We start from the raw sequence: 16,576 nt of genomic DNA, 5'->3' as shown, positions 1-16,576 counted from the left end.
CTCCATGTTATCAACGCAATCCGACAGTGGAAGTTTTGTCAGGTTTAACCCGTTGACAGGAGAGCTACTCGTGCTGCGATGATGTTGTCTCACTCAGACAGACAGTTGCAGCTGTTGACGAAACCCTCACATCATCGTGTTCCGGGTGTGGGAGGACTGGTATTAGCACAACGGAAGAGCACAAAACAGACTCTCCGCCAACGTCTCAACACACGCTCCCCAGGTGTACGTGAACACCGCGAGAGTGGGACCCCAGCCCCCCCCGCCTGCCCCCCTCCACCCCTCACAGCGCATCCGAAACCAAACGCTGTGTCTCTCATTTTGGGGCATTTGTTTGCCTGTGTGAAAAATAATGGCGGCGGGAGCAGGTGGAATATTACCTCGGCGGCTAACCCATATGGATCCGCAGAGCTGCGTGCCAAGTCCAAACTCCACTTTTACAAGCACATCTGGAGCAGAATCTCCATATTAATTGCCGGTTAATGTGTTTACACAGAACATGGATTAATCCCTGAGAGAAGTCGAATGACCCGGGTCATGCGGTCAGCGGGAGGGTCGTGTTTCGTCTGGTAGCGAAGCAGTGGGCAGAGGTGTGGAGCCAAATGTGCTGACAAACACGTATAAGTAAGCTAAATATGGCAGCTGAGAGCCATCTGTCGTGCGGCTTCTCAGGTATTTGGAGCGCAGTTCTGTCAATATCCTTGAATGGCCACAAGCAGCTGAGCAGCGGTAAGCGTTCACACAGGGAGTTGCTCGGCTGTGATCACATGAGGCGGTTTGTTTAACACACCTGCATTTCTTATTGTTTATTTTGGATGTGTAGCCCGAGCAGGCGTGGGGGAGGCATTAAATGATTCAGGGACCACAGAGCTGGACAGGAACCCTGGAACATGTCAGGAGCTGACAGATATTTATTGTGCTGGACCTGCTCTGCGGCTGTTCCTTTTTTTCCGAGGGACCAAAGGGCCGAGCGCCCAGGCTCGCACCTCTTCAAATCTGTGAACAAGGCACTGGAAAAACTCCACAATGAACCGCCTCAGATTTAGTTAAAGTCTGGAAGAGTGACCGAGCGAATTGGCTGGGAAAACAGAGTAAATGTATTGAGCAGATGTCCTCCACAGTGAATGGAACAACATTTTGCTCGTCATTGTCTTCCAAAGCAATTCACGCGTGATCAAAATTTAAAATAAAAAAAAAGTGTTAGCACGAGGGCTGTAAGAGCCTCCAACCCAACGCTGTCTACAACTCAACTGAGAGCGCAAAGTAAATTTGATACGAAATGTAAATGTGATCACAAGCACACCTGTATTCTTATCAATGCAAAACCCTTATCAACCATTTGCACCCATGTTTCTCTCTTACTTTAAGTGGTTCTCCTATGTGCATTGGGATTGATTCCATTAAATTTTTGGGAATATCAACTCAGTTCAGGATATTTCAGTGTACATTTGTAATTTTAACTGGAAGGAAATCTCCAACTTGGTGATTTTTTAAATATTATGGTAGGACCTTCACAATTATCTGTGTGTCTGCTTTTCACATTTTCATTGTGTTTAAATACGTGTCTCATCAACTCTTGAGTGAATCAAACAAATGCATAGTATGTGATGAGTGTTGATGTTTATTGTTAAAGTGTAGTGAGTGGGGGGGGCGGGGCCAGCCTGGGGGCCTGTGTTTGTGTGAGAGTGAACTCTGCCGAGGAGATGAGCTGAGGAAGCGAGACGACTCGATCAAATACAGAGACACACCAGCTAAATGTCTGATGCACCGGTGAGACCGAGGAAGCTTTGTAGTCCCACCTCACAGATTTCACTCAAAATCCCAGGGCACACCTTGACTTGCCTCACAACACCACTGGGGAACCACTGGTCTAGTGCATGTATCGGCAGAACCTTGATACCGCGGCTCCACACCACGATCACATCGTGTCCTGGATTTATTAGCTTCATAACTGAGAAGCACGAGAAAAACACTTTTACTGTTTACAATAAATGGGTTTAGCAAAAGCAAAAGTTTATCTGTTCCCTAAACTTAACCACATTCCTTTTGTTGAACCTAAACCACAGACAGAACCTGTGGATGTGTGACAGCTAGGGTTGCAAAATTCCGGGCACATTCAAAGTTGGAAACTTTCCATGGGAATTAACGGGAATATACGGGATATACAGGAATTAACAGGAATTAACGGGAAATTGTGTGGGTAATTTACGCTAATTGTATTTACCTTGTCATATACAGACATAAATATAAACATTTTCTTTTTCTCATAAGCGGATTTGAGCCCTGAGGAAACTTTGGACACTTGACCATATGCTTCTGCATCTTCTGTGTCATTCTTAGCCTAGGTCTTTGCACAGTATTTGCAAATGCACACAGCCTTTCCTTCTACATTGGCTGGGGTCAAATGTCTCCATACTGGAGATAGTGCACGTGGCATTGTTCTGTAGAATAAGATGAGTAAAAAGCTTGTAAAAAAACACTAATGCAATGCCAGAGATATAAATAGTTGGCCCAACAATTGGAATCGTCTTTTAAAATATTTTACAAGTGATGGATAAATGAATAGAAATAGGCTAGATGAACAGATCAACAATCCACAATCAGCATGTTAATATATTTTCCTCAGTAATATCATTGAAACTTACCTGACTAGTCCTGCACACTGCAGCAGGCCTCAATAGCTCTGCTGTATTGTGTAGGATGCTGGGAATTATCTGTGCATGTGATGGAGAAATGCACAGTGCGGGGTTGAAATAGAGTTTTGAATGTTGTTTTTACTTTTTATTTTCAAAATTCCCAAAATTCCCGAGCTTAATATTCCCATGGAAAGTTTCTGGCAATTTACAGAACATGTTCAACCCCTTTACAACCCTAGTGACAGTCCAACCAACTTTCCACAGCTCCAACTTAAAATGAATGCACTTCATTAATTCAAATTAGTTTTTGCCTCCGAACATGATCCAGGCTGCGATTATGTTCCCTACAAAACGTACTCTGTGTTGCAGCTCAGCTCTACAAAAATGCACTTTCTAGGTGACACGCTTGTTCCCCCATCCCTCACAGTCCTCTCCAGTCGTCCTGCTCCCTCCCCATAAACCAGCACCTAGTAAATCTGGGGCCTGAACTCAGGACGTCTGTGTGAGCTGCTGCTGAAAGGCGTCGGGAAGAGATAAAGCGTCATCAAACTCTTGTTTTGAAGGTCAAGAATGAACTTGAGGGAAGACAAGAATTCTCAACCTTTAAGTGTTTCCTGATACGATGTCGCTATCAGCAGGACGACACCGTGCCCCTACAAAAATGATTCATGTGACTGTTTTCTGATTACAGCCACAGTGGCTGCTTGGTTAAGGCTGTAGAGAGATTATGATCATGGATGAAAGAAACCAACCCTGACTAACGGGAGGAAAAAAGGAGAAGGAAGAGCAGTCTCCTCTGTCAAAGTGACATGCTTTATTGTTAATGTAAGCACAGATTATATCGAATGGAAAAAGCAGCATATTGTTTTTTTTCTTCCTTTCTCTCCTTGGTTATCAGGACCCGAGCAGCCTCTCACAGTTTCAAAGTGAAACGTGTTTACTTCAGCTCCACGCCTGTGTTGTTTTTAGGCAACCTGAGGAAAGCCAACGCGGCTAATTACCTCCATGACAGAAACTGTAGCCACCAAAAGTGGAAGAAATATGAGATAAGCACCGAACAGAGAGGAAAAAAAAAAAAATCAAAGAAAGGATGGGAAGCTTAGGCTGTTCCTCTTTGCCACTTCAGGTTAGTTAGTCAGCCATCACGCTGATGGCAACCCTGAGCACCACATCCTGCAGCCTTTGAGTTTCTCTGCACAAATGATATTACCTGTTTGGCGTATGATTTTTCAAACTTTGTCTCCTTGACAAGTTAAAGAGCTTTTTTTCTTTTCTTTTTTTCTGTGACTGATGCGCCTCCAATTTGGGAACAGATGATTCAGCCTCTTTGAAGTACTTTGTTGTCTTGCGCTGCTTACAAATCATGTTGAAGTGCTCATTGCTAGACCTCGTTTTTCAGAGCCGCTGCTAACTGCTGTTGAACCCAAAATGATTTGATTCTGCTCTTTACTTCATCTGTACCTTTGATGATGTATATACATACTGTTAACTTGAGCATTTTTTTTTTTTTTTCAAATAACACATCAGCTTTCACCCCGTGCAGTCTAATTCTGTCTGATAGCAGGTTCAGGAGGCACCTGAGCCTCCGTCCCTCCCTCCTCACCCTGCATATAGCTCCCGTGTCTCTGAGGGGTTCGGTTTAGAGGGACCTCCTAATGAGAGATTTACTGTATGGAGATAATTATGGGGTAAGGCAACATCTCGCTCAGCCCTAATGAGTAAGATAAGAGCTCTTCAGTGGGTTTTCAAGCAGCGCCCTCCTCCCCCCGACCTGTCACAGTATGGGGCTTCTAGTGGTCGCAGACAATCAGCTAGAAAAACACTGAGGGCGCGCCTATACGCTTGACAAGTGCCGACACTTGGCCACACGCATACCCTCGCACACACGACAGCGCACAGCTCAAAGATCACAACAATCGAAAGAGTGGGGACAAAAACAAAGCAAGCACCTCTGCCATTATATAAATCAGGCACCTGGTCGATTACGGGGAGAATGAGTGAACGGAATCAGAAAACGCACGCCCGTGTTTATTGCTTTAGAGGGTTCGCTGGTGAGGAGGCAGCCATCGTGTGATGATGAGAGTGGCCCCTCTGGAGACGGGCGTTCACACACTGGCAGAGGAGCTAATACAGACTTTCATTAGGATGCACACTTCAACACACTGTCATAGTATTTACAGTCTCACACTGGGGAAACAAATAAACTGCGTGATTAACAAGTTTTCCTGATGCCTGGCGCTTCGCTGTGCGCGCATTGGAGTGCCACCTCGCCGACTTAATGATTCTTAATGGTTTCTTAATGACTTCTTAATGACTTCATCAGGAAGATCCTGCAACAGCACATTCTGACAAGCGGGAGCCTCCCCCTGAGACCCAGGATCACACCACAGTGCTAACCCCTCTTCAGTTTTTCTGCTCAAATAACACACACTTAAAATCTGCTTATCTGAGACAGCATCTTCGACTTGGATGACACAAGCATTTGATCCGTGGTTAACGGGGGTGGGGGGGGGGGGGGGGGGTGTTGTGTGACGTAATGTGATGTGAAAGCTCGCACGCTGATGTGTGGGGGCGCACCAAAAGGCGAACGGGGGATGTCCGCCTAGGTTGCGGGCAAATGCAGTCACATCAAACTAATCTCGGAACATTGGAGTGACATCTAGTGTTGTGTAACCGGAATTAAACTGCATTGTGTAAGGCTATCGAGGAAACCCATTTGGTAGCATTCCGTGCAAAGCTCTGACTGTGATGCAAGACCGGGGAAAACAGCAGGAAAAAGAAAAAAGAAAGGCCTGAAGAGTCCAGTAATTGTAGAATTTCATTACAGCAGGACAGAGCCAAAAAAAGACGCTCAAAGCTCTGAGTGAGCCAGGCGTTGTGTCGTCGAGCTGGGTACAAACTGCGGTCAGTGACGGAAAAAAATTCCACCAAGCATTTAATGACATAGAATTTTCTGGGTCAGCTCAATGTCACAGTTTGGAGTAGATAGCGTGGGCCGTCATCGTCTGCCATGTCACTCTCACCCAGCAAACACCCGTTAAGCCAGCAAATTATCCTCGCATCTCTGCGAGTCGAAAGCTCCGGGCCCTTTTAATCTAGAACATGTTCAACAGTATTAAAAAGAGAAGTTCGCCTTTCTTTGAGCGAATTCTTAATTATTTTTGATAAAACTGAATTTAATTAGCCAACGGGTGAATAATGATCGTCAGTGTCCTTGGAAAACTGCTGAAAGTTCAAGGGACTTTAATGGAAACAGAATCAATTCTGAACTAAAAGTGAAGCAAGGAAAACAGAGCGAAACCGAATCCCAGAAAAACACATGGGTCATATTGTATATTCACACGCTGAACACACACACTCACGCACGCACACTTAACAACTGCTTAACAAATTGTATTAGCGGAGAAGCGTGACTGCATGGCAAATTACACCTGTCCTGATGGATGTCCTCTTTACGGGCCGCGGTGGCAGGCTGAGGGGCCGTGGAGAGAGGACGAGGCTCCAGCCAAACACTCAAAAAATGATGCATAGCCGGCCATGTGTCACCTCTTGGCAGAGGTGGGTGGGAGGGGTGTGTCGTCCAGATAGCAGTGCCCAAAACACAGAGACACATGTGCTCCGCCTAATCCATGGCAGTCAGGAGGAAAGGTGATTCATGCCTCCCTTGTTCTGTCCTGTTTCAACTCTCCGCTGTGTTTCCTAAGTCATCACTCGCTTTAATTACAGGCCTGTGTGTGTGTCAGAAGATACATGTCAGCGGTGGTATGTGTGCTATAGCTCTACATTCTTAAGGGAGAGAACTACATGGAGAAGGTCCGTAGAATTTGGGATGTGAATTGATTGAAATAAATTATAGTGACAACTGGTTCATCGTGTCAGTGGTCGGTTTTGAGCCTGACATTTTCCGGTTCCAGCTTCTCAAATCTTTTGATTTTCTGTTCATCATATATAACAGTAGATGTAATAGCTTAAGTCTCTGAACTGAACAAAACAAGCAAATTGAAGACTGCAACGTGGCAGTGAATAAAATCAAGACTATTCGTAAGAGGATCCAAGGAAACGGTTGGTTGCTGCAGACCTGACAAATATGACACTTGTCAACAGACAAGCATACATTTACACATCAAGGGTAAAGTCCATTTTCAATTTCCAGACCAAAACGCCTCTGGACAAAATTGGATTCAATTACAGTAGATCAGATCAAAGACACATGTGACATTGCATAACGATAGATGGTGTGAGGGCAGTCATAGAGGAATTGCACTATATAGTTTGTGTAATACTGTCTTGTTAGTCAATTCCCCGGCAGCCATATTGGCTGTAAAGAAAATAAATATATGGATTGTTCACGGCTGCGTTCCCATTGGGCGCTCCGGTCTATCAAACCCACCACATTTTACATTATCACCAATCAGAGCTATCAGACCATCAAACTAACTAACCACCGGTTGGCCTCAGGTAGCACTGGAAACGGCAGTCATCCGTATGCAGCCCCTGGGGAGGACGCTGAAAATCCCCGAGCTGTGTGCGTCTCCGGATGGTCTTGTGGACCCACACATGGCAGCTGTGACATTTCCTGCATTTCCACGACAGGTACAAGGTACAAGGTACTGACAGCGATTGCAGTCAGTTCTGTCAGTTGTCCTCCTCGCCTTTTCTGGAGGAGAATGGGCGAATGTTTGCGGCTTGTGTTTACCCATGTTGTGTGCACGAGTGACGCGATGCATTGCGAAAAATGTACTTTGTTTTTTCTGGTCACACAATATCGAACTTGGTAAATGAACCATCGTGGAAACAGTAGGTGTCAATATTAGAGAGTAAAATACAACTCCCCATCTCTGGCATCATAGAAATAGGGGCTTTAGGTTTGTTCTGTATGTCGACACAGTGCGTTGGACTCATGTGATGTGACCTTCCTCTGGAGACCTGGAGAACACATCCTGTATCAATTAGCCCACTGGGGAGCTCGTCTGGCTGTGGAGAGCGCAGAGCCAAAGCCCATGCCTGTCTGCTCTGTGATGATCGACCACTTCCTCTGACGCATCCCCAGCATTCTCAGAGAGAGAGAGAGAGTGGGGGATTTACTGCTGGTGGGATGTACTCTTTGTTCCAATTTGCAGGGGGATTACTCACTTTTTCATCATTCCTTTATTTATTTATTCTATTTTCGAATTCATTCCTAATTCACCTGAAGCAAAACAAAAATATCGAGCCAAATGCATAAATACTGTCAGAGTGAATGGATAATGACAGCAGGTCAAGTTGCGAGTGAGTCACGTCCTCGCCCCTGGAAGAAAGTGATTACTGTAACACAGCGCTGACAATCACGACCAAGATAATCCCATTTCGCACATGAGGCTCAAATTGTATTATGTCACATTGTATTTCACATATGCTATCAAAAACTGGATTTAGATATGCAAACTATCTAATGGGGGGGGGGGGGGGTGAAAACTCTAAAGGAGAGAGGAGAAAGAAAACATGCAGCCGCAGGGTTGGCATCCAGGCGTGTCACTTTGTCAAGCTGTCTGGTTTCTGAGAGCTTGATGGTTTCTAAGGGAGGGGAGAAAAAAGTGTTGCAAAGGCATGCTCTTCTCCAAGATGAACAGATGGCAGAGTCTAAGTGTGGAGATTTGTTTTATATCTCCATCCCATGTTGTGGCGCAGTAGATGTGGGCTTCCGCTTCCCCCCCCCCCCCATCCTCTTCTTCAAATGTTATCTTACAGGATAACGGATACACGCAATGTTTAAGCTAATGAGGAGTGGGTGTCGTTTTGTCTTCCTCTTTATTTCTTCCCCTCTCTCCCACCGACACATCATCTTGCTTTTCTATTCTCCCTCAAACCCACGCTTGGAGCGGAAACCCATATTCCACACAATTATGCAACACAATTGGAGTGCTGCTCACCGCCCGGGTGGCCGTCTAAAAACAGTATAGCTGACAGTAGTATTCCCGGCAGCTACTGAGGCGCGCTAACCACAGTCAAAAGAACATAAGGCTCACGGAGCTGGAGATGATATCAGGTCAGTGCACCACTGCTTGCTGAGCAGAGTCGAGACGAGGAGGTACAGTGCAGTTATCTGGTTCAGTCTTTGCCACAGCAGTTATTTGGTTTTGGGGGATGAAGGTCAGTGGGTCAGTCCAGCACTTTAGTTCACAGTCACATACCTCAGAAAATGCTGGATGGCAACACACATTGAATGTCGCAGGATGACTTCTGCCACTGACCTTCAACCCGTCAGACTTTTTATCCAGGATCATCACTGCTTTATTGTCTGACATCCCGGATCGTGCTGATTACGGTTAACACAGTGTTAATGAGCCAATAATTAGCATGTTAGCATGGTGTGTCTATTTAGATAGAAGACACGTACGCCTCAATCTCAGAGCCCATCAGCTGTCATCTAACAATGAATTAGCCCTCGTCTGTTCACCCTACACCTTTTACAGCCTGACTAGCTTCTTTTATATCACAAGTTGAATGCTTCTCCACACAAACAGAAGTGAAACACTTTTTGCAAGGGTTTAAGGCACCAATGGCATTTTTGCTAATCTCTATCGACAGCTATCTGCAAATTAAATTCTGATAAATTAAAAAGCTGGTAACAAATATATTTCCATCAATGTGTGGCACTTCTTGACTGTTCACCTGTGGGTGACCACAACGAGAAATCTGAATGCCACAAAATCTTGTCCCTCGCTTTGAGATTCGGCACCGAATACAACATCTGTTCATAGAGATTAGGCAAACCTTAAACCATGCCAAATAGGAAAAGAAGGAAATCAGAGCACCTGTATCAATTGGCCTTGGAGCCAATGTGGGGTTTTTGGCTGTGAGATCCATTATCTCAGTTGAAAGTTTTGTAAATTAGCAGTTTCATCACTTGATGTTGTAACAAATAGAATTTGCGACGTACATAACTGTAGATGATGCTTCCTGTCAGCACCAGTGAGGGAGAGTCATCCTACTTGCAAATGTCCCAGACTGGACATTTTTCCTCATAAATGGCCACAATGGTGCTTCAGGTAGGAATGTTATATCTGAAATTTAGCTTGGTGGTATGTGGCTCTGTACTAGACTGGATGTAGATTACACAAACTGCTAAAGATGCACACAATTAGCTGTACATGAAATTAAAGACCTAAAACCACAGTCATTTAACATATCAAAATAATGAAAGTAACGTGATCGTTGGTGTGTGTTACACAATGTGTGGGGAAGGATCTGTGGCAAGTTTGTGTCAAGGGCCTGTGGTCATGATAATCCATACATGTGTATAATGCATGAGATATATATATACCATATAAAGCATATGCAGAGTAATTACTACCTCTGCCTAAATACATTGGGTTGGATGGTGGAACGCATATTTATAAAATGCTAAATGGAAAAAATAATATGTTTCTTCAGGCTACGACTTAGCCTGATGAATGTTGAGGCCATTTTTTAAGTATTGAGTTTCTGGTGCAGGAAAGATATTGAACAAACAAATATATTTATTTTTAACAATCTCATGGACATTTAAGCCACAAGGACCTGAAGTAAGAGACCTTAGTTACCTTTAATCAGCATGCCCGTGTTTAAATTTCCCAAACAATAGCCAGCATAAGCTCAAAGTATAATAATGAGAGGCACCATGAATATGCATGGCTTCGTTACAACCATATTAAAGAACTTCATCATCTGGAAAGAAATAACTCCAAAAATGAGTAGGGGCTGGATCTCTTGCCTGTAAAGGATTTTCATTCACACACAAACTGTTACCAGAACCAAAAGCAATGCACATTAGTGCCTCCCCTAACGTCAACCCCATGTGAATTCACAAAGAGAAGGTTCGGAGCAATTTAATCAAATTCAGAATGATGGATTCCTCAGCGTGGTTCATTTGGTGAGGTGAGACTATTATGAATTCAGGAATATTAATAACTTCTCTCTTATCCCCCCTTCCAAGAAAACTGGGAAGGAGTTGTTAGAAATTCATCAACAACAACAAAAACACACTGGGCTCCCCAGTTCATCATGCCTGCAAAGACTGCTAAAACTAAAAGAATAAATGGGGCCTGAACTCAAAGGCTGCTTTATGTGTTATTCGAAAAAAAAAAAAAAAAAAGCCTATACTCTAAAGTGACAGGGGGATGTGATAAAACAGAAAGCTCATGGCAAAATAACAAGCTGGGTCCAGGCGGCTTGGGTTCACAAGTCCTGGCTTGTGTTAAACTAGGCAGTGTGCACACAAACCAACCAAATATAAACACGTACCGTAATCGATAATTGAACTGGAACTTCTACCAAAATTCAGACCACGGCCAGAACGGCTGTAAGCTTGTGCCTGAAAAACCGAAGGCTCCCAAAAGAAGCCAAATAAATTCCCAATATCCTGGAGCCTTGGAGACCAGCCCCTTGCACCTGTAACCAGGTAAACTTTCCACTGAGTCGTTAATGGACACAGCGGCTGTTGTTTACTGAAGACTCCCCACAGAGGAGACTAGCTGACCCATGCCTGCAACCAGTGAGTGGTACAAATGGCAAACATCTCTTGGAGTCATTATTTATGCAGGAATGCCCTTGGGAGTCTTTGCACTTGTTTACACAGTCACGGCACAGTCCATTCATGACGGCTCCGAGTAAATGAGCCGCTTGCTACCAATTTGTCCTGGACCACGAAGCTTTGGGGCCATACTACCCACAGTTACCTTGGGGTGTGTGTGTTTCTGAATGTGTGTGTGTGTGTGTGTGTGTGTGTAGGGGTAAGGATATAAGGTTAACTCAGCACTTCTGTACTGTTGGGAGCCGACCTGGAACTACGGACATACCACTCCCCAAGGAGTCAGGAGGCAAAGTGTCCCGGTTGGAAATAAATGAGAGGATGTTTTTTTTCTAGAGGAAGTCCGTGGACTTTGACCCCTGAAATGGGCTGTTTGTTTGCCCGAGGACGAGGACAGCTGTCAAAGTTTTTGAGCAACACCTCCCCCACCGAACTGAAACCAAGACAGAGTTTGAGGCAGGTTGAATTCAAAGGCAAAATAGACTATAGAATAAATCTAGCTTCAGTTTAAAGGAGACGTATAATGCTTTTTCCTTGTGCTTTTACTGTCTTATTAGATAAAAGTAGTTAATAGTTTTGTGAATGTAAAAGTTCTGTAAAGTTAAAGAAGTTTAAACTCTGTGTTCAAGGGAGTTCCTACTCCACACACAAAACACTGAAGCTCCTGAAACATCTAGTCAGTGTAGTCCAGACCATAATGCACACCTAATGGCTTGTATGACACCCCGCCTAACAAAGCTAGGTTAAGCTAGAACAGAGGCCGTCATTCCCTACACGCTGGAAGCTATGGAACAATCAGAACACATGAGGCCAGCTGGCCAATTGGAGCAGACTGGCTTTAATCAGGAGATGGGCCTTAAAGAGACAAGAACCCAGACCAAGAGTTTCAGACAGCGACTGAAAAGAGGAGCTGCAGTAATGGACAGTAGAAGGAAAGTGATTGTTTCTTGACATTACAGCAAGTAAACCTTTTCAAGTTATAACCAGAATTCAAATCACCAATCTGAATATGAGCAGAATGTGGCTCATTTCTGTTTTAAAACTGATAATGAGAATTATCATGTAAAGCAAGTCCTTCAAATTTAATGCAGATCAATTAGATCCTTCACATAACTGATTGTTGAAGAACCTGATATATGTACAGGCTTGCTCAGACATTTGACTTTTTCACTTCTGCAAGTGTTAAAATTTGAATGTGCTTAAGTGTATGAGGCAAAATAGCTCTTCATTTATTGTAGCTGCCAAAGGGTGAATAACAAATCTGTATGAAATGTTATAACAAATCATAAAATTTGTACAAGGTTAAATAATAGGCATTTTGAAAGGTCAGATATGTTTTATAGTATATTCCAGCATGTGTACTTTGATACTCTCCACCACCTTGATCTTCAGACATTAATCAACTAATCAATGTACCTATGACTGGATTAATATCAAATAGAGCTCAACCGCATGGAAGTACGGAAGACAAGTGACAAGGATTGACGGCGTTCCGATCGGCCAAAGCAGCAAGGCAGCTGCAGCCATTAGCCTGTAAACCCTGGAAGCTGTCTTCTCCTTAGTCCTCATTTTATTCACGACACTTGTGGAGGGAGTTAAGTCGAGACCAATCGATTAAACAAGAAAACACAGTAACGCTGCTTTGTGAATTGATACCGTCTTCTTCTATCCTTTGGTCTGCTTTGTTATTATGCGAGCGGACGCAACAATCACATCTCGGTGTGGACACTGGAGACAAAATAATATCAGGTGTAAATATATTCAGGTAAAAATCAAATCTGCATAGTATCGGGACACCAGGTGCATTTTATAATGAATTATATTGAAATTCTTTATCAGGATTATCTGCTTGAACTGCATGATCGCGTTTTCAAAGGGGGTCCTCAACACAGGTATATATTTGACAATTAGACAACAATTTTAACACACACACAAACGGAGTTGTTTGGCAATAAAGTTTTGAATCTGAATAGACACACACACTCACATACAGAAATACACAAAAGAAAAAGAAAGAATATGAACAGAACAAGCAGAATTGGAAAAGAAGAAAGATAAATGAATAAAATGGATCAAAAGGCCAGTAACTTCGGGACTGTCATTGCTACAATAACATATTATGTAACATTATCATACTTATTGTTATAATTAATATCATTATAGGCCAATGAAATTATATATTTTCTGGTAAATTATGCTTAAGCAAGGTGTATGGATTCTTAAGAAATTAAACTGATGTTCGACAAAACAGGATTGACAGATGTATGATGTAAAGAATGAAAAGTAATCTAGAAGACAAAAGTATATTGCTGATAAAAGCATGAATAGAGAAAATTTCAAACAAGATGACAAATTAATTTGGTCTCATGAATACAAAGAAAGCAAGGCCTAATGACTAACAAAGTAAACAACATGTGAAATAAATAACGGCAGTCAACAGGAGGCATCTCATACTAAGTCACATAATGAGAAAGCAGAGGAAATCTGTGCTTTCAGCTTCTGCATACAAATGAACCATAAATTAGTGTTTGTCGCAAGTGATGTTAATTTATTAGTGACGTCTTCTGAATAAGTCGAGTTAAAGTTTTTTACATATGGCTAATTGTGACTTTTCAAAGTTGTATTGACTCAAATGTTTTTCTCTCTTATTCAGAGAAGAAGAAGAAGAAAAAAATCAACAGGCAGCTCTTGACTTTTTCGTTGTCATGTAGAAACAGACAGGAGGAGGATGTAAGTGCACTTGTTTGAAAAGTAAATTTCAATTGCAGTGCATTTGATTTGAAAAGATGCAGAGGATTCAATTGAACAGAGAAGAACTGAAGGCACAAGACTCCCCCTACAGTTCCACCGTGCTCATCGAGGAAAACAGTAATAAAAAAAAAGAGGAGGACATGTGCTTAACGGAGAGGCCGAGAGAGAAAAAGAGGAATGAAGCGATGGGATAATTTAACAAGCTTCCCTCCTAAACCACTCCAGAACCTCCAGAGTTTAATTGCTGGGAGGCAACATTATCCCTAGCAACACTGGGTCTGTCTCTTGGCTGGGATTCGGTGGGTACCTGCTGTATCCACTCCCCACACAATACAGCGCCCACTGAGCCATATAATCCTCTCAGGCCCTCCTCTTCTGGAGAACCACATTCAATCCCGTTGTGACATGGGAAAATCTCCGCTCCTCAGCTTCTTTTTTTTTTTATGTCAGGGTACGTGCACCAAATACGGCCAATCAGTAGGCAGCGTTGTGTGTGCACAATGCTACAGGGGGCCGTAGAGTAGGGGAAACAGAGAGGAAGAGTTTAACAAAAAAATAAAACCGTTTGATTTGCTGCTGTGAAAGTCGGGGCCACTTCCCATTCCTCCGTGGAGCTCCCTGCAGCAGCCATATTTCTGTTTATGTTTTAATGTGAATCAGTCAGACGAGCTGCTGAGCTCCTGCTGAATCATCCCACACTCCCCATCACCAAGCTCGGGGTTACTTTTGAACCAGCTGCCTTGTAGGAGAAAACAAGGAAGCGATGCTACTTTCTTCCCGACACCTCTTTCAAGTTGCCCTTGCGAAGAAAATTACAACAGCGGCTTTGATGCGATGTCTGACACGCTTGGAGATATATTCTCCCTGAAAAATGCAGACGCACACTAGATTATCATCCCAATGAGTTTGTTCCGATGCCTTTTAACTGTCTGAAACGGAGCGCGAGCTGGCGAGAGGAGAGCGTTGACAGCGCTGTGCAGAGGGACGTAGAAGAAGTGGCTCATTACACAAAATGGCAAAAGGAGGGAAAAAAGAAGGTTATTTCTTTCTTGGCCGGTGTTTTGTAACTTAAGTCAATATGGCATTTAGAGACCTGCTGAGACATCTTTTAATTACACAATGAGCTAAATAATGAGAAAGTACAGAGGCGGTGGAGTGGAGAAGTTCTCACTGTTTTTATTAATTTTACTTTCCGGCTGTCACTGTCCAGGCAAATAAGTTTCGGGACTTCTACTACTTAGTTCTCTGTGAGCAGAAATAACTTTTTTTCTTCCGCGAGTAAAAAAGAGGTCAGTGCTTCTTTATTCACCATTTGATTACATGATAAAAATAAAAACCGCTGCGTTATAGACTCATTCTGACTGATTTCCACTTCCTTCATTATAGTTTCTGGGCTTCATTGAGTATTCTGTGATGCTGTGTTATATTTTCACCCTCTTAAAATAATTATGTATGGGGTCAGCTATGAAGTATTGTTGTTTTTCTCACACTGTAAGCATCGCTAAATCAAAATGTGCCCTTTTTTAAATCTACTGAAGTTTGTGGATACTCTTCATTCATGTTTATTTTCCTCAACAGTATCACGATCTCTTCATCGACTACATTTTAGTTTGAGAACAGCATTTTCCAACAAAAACAATCTCTGTCCAAACAATCACACCTGGAAATGCACATCACATGATATATGTACATGTTGCAGGGATCTACGTGCCAGAGTAAACAGAGACTGCTTGAATAATAGCTCGTCTCCTACAGATGTATCATTGTCAAATGCAGAATTTAACTGCACAACAGCAGTTGGCAGAGACAACAGGGTGAGCAGCTCCTGTAATCAATTATCCATGTCGTGTTCAGCCTGAAGAATCAGCGAAGGCTACATCATGAGTGAAAAGACCCAATCAATTGTGAGTGTCTAGGTCATCCTTTCCAAACATGTCCTTCTGGCTAATGCGTTTTCAAACGAGAATGCAGCAGTGTGGATGTAGCCTACGTCTTCTCAAAGGGTTGTCTTACCTTTCTGAGAGGCTGGAGGTCAGAGGTCGCTGATCGCAGGTTTTGGGAGAGGGAGAAGTTAGTCGATGGTGACGCCGAGAGTGAAGTCAGATGTCAACACAACCTAAAACAATACGATAGAAGAAGAAGAAACAAGAGTTATGGTTGATTCTTAAAGTAATGACCAAGAAGTTACACATTTAAATTGTGACAATCAATACTACAGCAAACCATTTCTCTTCTTAATATTACAGTTCATTTAGCTGAATATGCGGTAATATGCGGTAATATGTAATTGAAGACAACATGAAGTCTCCACAATGTACATGTTATTTGCTCCTCATTGTCCTATTAATGAAAATAAGTCTATGACTTCCCAGGGAAATGACACTGTGTGGAAGTTTATTATTTTTCTCTTTTCACCTGAGAAAATAAACATTATGAAAAATTTAAACAATTCAGATACATAACAGTAATTTCATAATACAGCCTGCAGAGACTTGCAGTTTTTAGTAAACATCCATCAATGAGTATAAATTATTGCATTGTACATCGGGCACTCATTTCAGTGGTGGCTATTTTACAGCAGCTAAAGTGAAGGTGGGATTGAGTCAAAATAAACTGAATGAAGGAACATGTCGCCCAGTGC

The 16,576-nt window shown here is 42.9% G+C and overlaps 1 protein-coding gene across 3 annotated transcripts in view; it reads right to left on the bottom strand.

Annotated features, from left to right (window-relative positions):
* The window catches only part of LOC133971451 (RNA binding protein fox-1 homolog 3-like), a 310,652-nt gene extending 294,600 nt beyond the window's left edge, over positions 1-16,052 (bottom strand). For all 3 annotated transcript variants that reach the window (XM_062408806.1, XM_062408805.1, XM_062408807.1), the window contains exon 1: positions 15,949-16,052. The gene's annotated coding sequence lies outside the window, so the exon portion shown is untranslated. The remainder of the gene's footprint in view (positions 1-15,948) is intronic.
* Positions 16,053-16,576: the final 524 nt, after the last annotated feature.

Source organism: Platichthys flesus, chromosome 16 (genome assembly GCF_949316205.1).
Source record: "Platichthys flesus chromosome 16, fPlaFle2.1, whole genome shotgun sequence".
NCBI classification, from domain to species: domain Eukaryota; kingdom Metazoa; phylum Chordata; class Actinopteri; order Pleuronectiformes; family Pleuronectidae; genus Platichthys; species Platichthys flesus.
This window is presented reverse-complemented; position numbering and strand designations above follow the sequence as displayed.